The sequence below is a fragment of the Balaenoptera borealis genome (assembly GCF_965194805.1).
Source record: "Balaenoptera borealis genome assembly, chromosome: 3".
Classification (NCBI taxonomy): domain Eukaryota; kingdom Metazoa; phylum Chordata; class Mammalia; order Artiodactyla; family Balaenopteridae; genus Balaenoptera; species Balaenoptera borealis.
This window is the reverse complement of record NC_138866.1, coordinates 101,554,379-101,561,316: the sequence shown is the minus strand read 5'-3', so window position 1 is coordinate 101,561,316 and position 6,938 is coordinate 101,554,379. Positions and strand designations below refer to the sequence as shown.

Sequence of the window (6,938 nt, the reverse complement as noted above, 5' to 3'; positions counted from 1 at the left end):
CTAAGATGAACTCTACCTGTAACTGTTAAAACATATAAATATATACATTTTTTGTTGTTGTTGTTTTGTCTTGGTTTTTTTGGCTGCACAGCATGCAGGATCTTAGTTCCCCGACCAGGGTTCGAACCCGTGCCCCCTGCAGTGGAAGCGTGGAGTCTTAACCACTGGACCGCCATGGAAGTCCCTAAAATATATATTTTAATAATACTTTATATTCTGATTTTTCTAGACTGAGAGCTTTTCTTCCTTATTCCACTATCCAGCCTGACTAACCTTTTCTTTCCCCCACTGAAGTGGGAGGATGGATAATGGTTGTGAAACATAAAACCCAAAAATTCTGACCAGGGCTTCCTGCTACTTCTGAAGCTTCACCCAGAGTGACCTCAATCACTAGGCCTGAAACCAAACAAACAAAAGAGAAACCTATTTAAAGATACCCTTTATACCACACCTAATCCATAGCCTACTGCTAATGGACAGATGGACATCGTGCTGCCTGCTCGGTGAGCACTCACCACCTGGCCTCCTGCAACTGCCCCCCCACCCCCAGCCTCTTCAGCAAAGCAGCAGGTTAGAAGGATGTGTGAAAGGACATGGCCTTCAGAATCAGCCAGAACCAGCTGGGACCTCAGCTTGAGAGATATTAGGACTGACAAGAATGAGCTTCAGGAATCAGTTCCCGTAGGAGCTGTTCTTGAGTTTCTGGTCCAGTCCAGGTGGAGGCCCCTGAGGGCAGCTGTCTCTGCGGAAGTCTCAAGGTCTAGTCCAAACCAGCCGTCACAGAGCTGGAGGGCCCAGATCACAGGCAGTCCTGTTCATTGGCTCCGCCTGAGAAAGGACTCCTTACTTAGAATGTCAAGGCGCAGACAATTCTGAGGCCTGTCTGCTTGGGGGACACTGAAGTCCCACACGACTCAGTCCCCGCAGTTCACTTTGACCTACAGCAGACTGAGGCCCAGCGCACAGGTTGCAGTCCCAAGGCTTTTGTGCTGCCTCGGAGGAGCCTCTTGCCACATCTGCAGCTGAATGTGACAGGATGTGGGTAAGAGGGCTTGACGACTGTGAGGCAACAGTCCCTGGCTTTACATAACACATGCCCGCTCTGCTGAATGTGCAAAACTTAATACAAGAACTCAACCCCGCAAAGAGGCAGCTCAAGAAAGACAGCCATGCTTGGCTGCAAACACAGCCCACGGTGACCTCGTTACCAGTGGTGACACTTGTTTTAACCAGAACAAAAGTGAAAATGTAGCCCAGCCCTATTACCCTACCCTGCTCTGGTAACCTTCATTTTAAGAGCTTCAAGGTCTGGGGGAAACAAAAAAAACAAACTAACAAACAAAAACAGTTTGTTAACTTCAGTACACATCTTTTTATTTTTTAAATTATTTTATTTATTTATTTATTTATTGGCTGCGTTGGGTCTTCGTTGCTGCGTGCGGGCTTTCTCTAGTTGCAGCAAGCGAGGGCTACTCATTGCGGTGGCTTCTCTTGTTGCGGAGCATGGGCTCTAGGCGCGCAGGCTTCAGTAGTTGTGGCATGCAAGCTCAGTAGTTGTGGCTTGTGAGCTCTAGAGTGCAGGCTCAGTAGTTGTGGTGCACAGGCTTAGTTGTTCCATGGCATGTGGTATCTTCCTGGACCAGGGCTCGAACCCGTGTCCCCTGCAATGGCAGGCAGATTCTTAACCACTGTGCCACCAGGGAAGTCCTGACATCTTTTTAAAATAATATTTTTTTATAGTGAAAAGAACATTTTCACATTTAGCCAAATTAAATTATATAATTATATTCCTTAATATATAATTCCCAGTTAAAATTCAAATTTCTCAAATTGTCCTTAAAAATGTCGTTTAAAGCTCGTTTGTCTAAACTAGGATCCAATATAACAGGATCCTACATTGCACCTGCTCTTATGTGCCTATTGTCTCTTAATCTACAACATTCCCTTTTCTCATGCTACTGACTGACCATTTGGAGACTGGGGTCAGCTGACCTGCAGAATGCCTGCCTCCTGGGTGTGTCTGATAACTTCTTCTAGATGTGGTTTGCTTGTTTCTCTATCCCTCGACTTTCCTGTAACCTGGAAGTTATATCTAAAAGTTAGAGATTCAGGTGAAACCTGAATCTAAATGTATTTTATAAAATGGAGAAAGTGTCCCACAGAAAAGCTGAATGGCATAAATGATAATCATATATTACATAAAGTATCACACGTGTATGAAGTGGTACCACTCAGTTAGTCCACCTTTATCTTAATCTCATGAAACACAAAACCTACTTACTTATCCATTGTATGGATGGGAACCTACTTATAATTCTACCTTTAAAATCTTGTAAGTCACAAACATGTGGGCAAATATGACTTAGAAGATATCAACATGAAAGAAATCAGGAAACACCCCTGTTTTGTCTTGGGAAATGGATCTGTTTCCAGTTTTTGACTCACAGCCCTACCCTGACCCCGCTTCTGGTTTGCCCGGTCCCTGCCTCAGCCCTAACCCCACAGGTGACAGATCAACAGCAGCGACAACAAATCCAGGTTGAAATTCTACCTTGTTCTCACAGTTTACAAGGGCTCCTCATTTCAAAACTTTATTTACCCCCAATTCTAAATAATTTCCCATGTTTTGTGGAATAAATAATTTGTTCTACGAGCTTGTGTCTTCCGGAAACAAGCCACCTTAAAGTGATCTCAGCCATTTCTTCTGTCTAGGAAATGCGAGCCTCTGGACCTTCCTTAAGACGGGTCAGCTGTGCCCTCTGTGATGGTGATCATGGAACACTGGGCGGCTGCTGGGAAGGATACGCTCCATCTTCAAGTGCTAAGTTACTCTCAGAGTAAATCAGTCTGTGAAACAAAGGTAGGGGTGGAGCAAAGAGCCACACCTGTGTGCTCACAAGCAGGTGAAAAACTGGTGGTGGGGTGCTGTAAGGGGACACCTATGTTACGTATGCCTGAATATACATGGGCTATTTCTGGAAGGATATATAAGAGTCTGATGAGTATAACTTCAGGGAGACTGAGGGTATGGAGCGGAAAACTAATCTTACTGAATAACCTTTTGCACTATTTGAATATTTTTTACCATGTGCACGTATGACTTTTTCACCAACCACAGTTTTGTTGGTTGTTTGTTTAACGGATTGATCCATAGGGTAACCGTTCTCAGGAGGATTTGCTTTTTCCCCATGTCTTCAGCTAAAGGCATCTGTCAGCGATAGCATTTCAGGTGGCTGGTTATCAGGGAAGGGAAGGTATTTTTACCCAGAAGAAAGTCTGTCCCAACTCTTCTGAAATTACGATGACAGCTCAGGACAGGCCTCACCACATTTCTGAGAGAAGCGTAGTGGGAGCTATGCTTGTATTTGGGCAGCTTTCCAGGAGGATGCCCTGGTCAGCCAGGGGTGGCTGGGCCTTTACTGCCCCTCTGCAGGGTAAAGCCCTGCTCTTCCCCAGCCAGAGCAGAGAGAGGTTTTTTGTTTTTTTAATAAATTTATTAATTTATGTATTTATTTTTGGCTGTGTTGGGTCTTCGTTTCTGTGCAAGGGCTTTCTCCAGTTGCGGCGAGCGGGGGCCACTCTTCATCGCGGTGCGCGGGCCTCTCACTGTCGCGGCCTCTGCCGTTGCAGGACACAGGCTCCAGACGCGCAGGCTCAGTAGTTGTGGCTCACGGGCTTAGTTGCTCCGCGGCATGTGGGATCTTCCCAGACCAGGGCTCGAACCCGTGTCCCCTGCATTGGCAGGCAGATTCTTAACCACTGCGCCACCAGTGAAGCCCGAGAGAGGTATTTTTAACCTTGGTGTTGGCTTACACAGAGGTTCAGGTATTCTTCAGGGTGTACTGTGAGACAAGAAAGCTGAGATACGACTCAGACTCGTTTGCCCTACCTCAGTACACTGGTTTTATGCTCCTTGGAGAACTGGACTGTAAAAGCTGTAATAAGTAAAAACTATTTATTATGCTTCCCCCCCAAACCCTTTGGATATCGTCTTTCTTTTGTTTCTGACGAAAGAAAGTGCAGGGATGGGCAACTCACCAGACCCCCACCCCCGTGGGAAAAGGGACAGAAAAATTACCTCCATATCATCTTAGCTACACCAGGAAGACAAACCAGATGTGGGTCTGTTACAGAAGGACTAGAATCACAGTAGGCTACTTAGATCCTCTTCTGAAGGTGGTGTGCATTAGTCATAAGATCTAATGGCACATGCATGAGAAATATCAAGTCAACAGGAAATTGATCGTGGTGTCTATGAGATGAAGACAAAAGTTGAAGTATGTGTGTTACACAGAAAGAGTCTTAGGAAATTGAAAGATCGTGAATTTTTTTCTCACCAAATGAGAGAGTGAAGGGATACTGAGTTACAGATTTATTAACAAAAGAGGGATACAGACATATCACTTAGGTAAATATATATCCCTGTAAGCCACTAGTGACACAGGTGCTGGGCTAGAAAGGATCTTGTCTGGGCCCATTTGGAGATAATCACTCCTTGCCTCAGGAGAAAGGAAGGTAAACTTAAGCAGGTAGTGAGTTTGTTTCGAAAAAGAAACAATAGGAAGTTATAAACCTATAGAGACCACCAAAATTCTGATTACAAGGCTATGTGATCCTTTAATTCCACAGCCTTTCAGAAAATGGCACCCCTTGAAGAATCTAAATCGAATTCAGTGCAGGATTTTGTGGTTCACACTGGTCTAAGGATAAGCTTGCTTCTAGCAGTCTTTCAGATCGTGGTAAACTAAGCACTGGCTGTGCTCGTGTCACTGACATGGAATGCTCCCAGTTACGAGCCAGGGCAGGGTAATATATACTGTCTAGCTCTCTGTCTTGTTCCAGATTCCAAATGCCTCTTTGGAACCCCTCAAGGAGTCCTCAGGGCTGGAAGGGAGGAAGGTCACTTCCAGTCTTCTGAGTCACCTCAGAGAGGTAGCCTTGGTACCCAACCGTTCTCAGCTGCGGCCCCTCTCCATCTCTCAGCTCCATTCCTGCTTCCCAACTGCTCATCCCTCTCCTTCATGTTGGGTCTTATCTCTTAGCTTTTTAAAAATCAAACTCTAGAATCATAAAATAATTTTGACCATGTGGCTATATAACTATTAAATCTTTATATTCCCCCTCACTCTTTTTTGTTCCTTCAGCAATATGAAATGACAGAATTGATGAAAGAAACCTGAAATCTCAGTAACTTTAAAACTCAGAATTCATTTATAGACTAAGTCCCCAGATTGCAAGGGACTTCATGTGGTGACAGTCTAATATCTATTGCCACACAGACTTTAAACAATCTTGGTTCTTCTGTCTTGCTTCTTAATTGGAAGAGGAATCTGGAAGTCATTGCCAAATAGGCTGCATGAGTTACAACAGGTGACTGTATTTTTCCTTTCTGGTGTGAGGCAGTGCAAGATAAATCTAGTTTCTATTATTTTTATTGTTTCTCAGGAAGAGCAGGACTTGCAAAACAGCTTAGGTTTACAGATCTGATTTACTTCAATTTTCATTTCCTTCAGGGTTGTTTCTAAGGAATAATGGAAGGTCTGTTCATCACCTCCTCAAAGACTCTGTGAATCAGGCCTCAAATGTGATCTTTTTGTTGTTAAAATATATTTGGACCACTTAATAGCCACAATCATTTCTATGGCTCATGTAGTCTGTTCAATGTAGTATTGACAGCTTTTTGGTCCTTTGTTTCTCATTTTATATTCACTCATTTCATAAACATGAAATCATTGCCTGTGGTATCTGGGATTGCCTTACGAGCTGTGGGAGAGAAGAAGCTATAGGATTTGACCTCTGATTTCAAGGAAGTAGTTGGCAACTAATTCTAAGGTAGCATAAATGGCAAAGAATAAAGTATGTATACACGCTAAGAGTTTAAGGAGGGGAGCGATTACTGTGGGAGATGACTCAAGAAGATGTAGAAGAAAGAACATGGAAGTTGGTACTTAAGAAAACAATAGAATTTGAGGCACTGCTGGCAGTATGGCAGACTAGATGCTCTGAATAGATCCTCCAACAAAACAACAAGACCTGCAATGAAATATACTCTCCTTTGCATCTGTGAGCTTTTAGGAAATAAGGGAAATTTCCCTGGAGCAGAGATTAAAATGCTGGCTGAAACCAGAGTGGTGAATAATAAGCACACGGGAGGAAAACTGCAGCTACCCCAAGGGCAAATCCTAATGAAGGTGCTGTGGGGCCACTATCAGTCAGCTCAGGTGGAAGGCGGATAAAGTTATGTCAGCTGAGGTTGCCTAATGGAAGAGAAGCTTGGAGGAAAGCTTGGAGGAGCGCAAGCTTCCAGATATGGCGGTCTTGACCGGAGTGGAGGGACTGTGGTATGATACGGCTGCAGAGGTGAGGCTGGCTGGAGGGAGGGTGGCTGGAGAAAAGCCTTGAAGACCTAGCATTTTATTCTTTAGGCCAGGGTATTTTTTTAATCACAATAAAATGTTTTAAGCTTGTACCCCTACGTATAACATTTATACTCTCTACTAATATGTACATTATAAAACATACACTAAAAAAAATTGTAATGAAGGAGATTAGTTAAATAAGCATTTTAAAAATAATATTTGTTTTTCCTAAAAACAAAATTAATAACTTAGGTTGAGCAATAAGATGGGCTATGATTCATTATTTTGGAAATCATGACTTACAGAAGGTGGGTATATTCTGACATTGGGTTTTAGTGGTTGTCATGGCTGATAAAAGACACCTCACCAAAGTAAAGCAGACCCAAAGGAAGAAGGGTGCCTATAAATCATGATAATTATTATTTTTTTTCAATCCCACATACCCATGATGCAAGCATTTTTGTTGAAATTCAGCTAGAAAATTTCCATGTTCTCTGATTTCAATCAGTGGTAATAGCATACTAATCAGAAGGGGTTGATTTACAGGTTTGTTTTTGCTTTTTATTTTTTCTTTTAACA

General features: G+C 43.2%; 1 long non-coding RNA gene across 1 annotated transcript; it reads left to right on the top strand.

The window, feature by feature from the left end:
• Positions 1-2,472: 2,472 nt before the first annotated feature.
• Positions 2,473-6,611, top strand: LOC309626864. Its single transcript, XR_014243455.1, has 2 exons — positions 2,473-3,471; positions 3,787-6,611. It is a non-coding gene; the product is annotated as an uncharacterized lncRNA (long non-coding RNA).
• Positions 6,612-6,938: the final 327 nt, after the last annotated feature.